The following is a 342-nucleotide window of genomic DNA, read 5'->3' as shown; positions in this document are numbered from 1 at the left end:
AGAGAGAGAGAGAGAGAGAGAGAGAGGGGCTCGCCGAGCAGAGAAAAAGCGAGAACAATGCGGGATCGAGACACTTGCTTGCTAACAAGTATCGAGTTAACGTGATCCGCTACCGCTTACCGTGACTCTCGCACTTGTACGAAAACTACCGTTTTGGGATTACCGATTGGCCGTGTATCGTATTCTCGTCGGCGTGGCGCAGCGAGGGTGACTCCCTTTGGTGAGAGGTCTCAATCGCGCGTGATCGACCTTCGGTCCTGAGCAAGCCCGGAGACCTCGCGGAGCGACAGGAGGACAGCTGAGACGACCAGCGAAAGGCGAAGCGACCGACCCGGAGGACAG

Source organism: Odontomachus brunneus, unplaced genomic scaffold (genome assembly GCF_010583005.1).
Source record: "Odontomachus brunneus isolate Ranch 3 - 2012 unplaced genomic scaffold, Obru_v1 Obru_scaffold_238, whole genome shotgun sequence".
NCBI lineage: Eukaryota > Metazoa > Arthropoda > Insecta > Hymenoptera > Formicidae > Odontomachus > Odontomachus brunneus.
The sequence above is the reverse complement of the archived record's forward strand: the minus strand, read 5'-3'. Positions refer to the sequence as shown.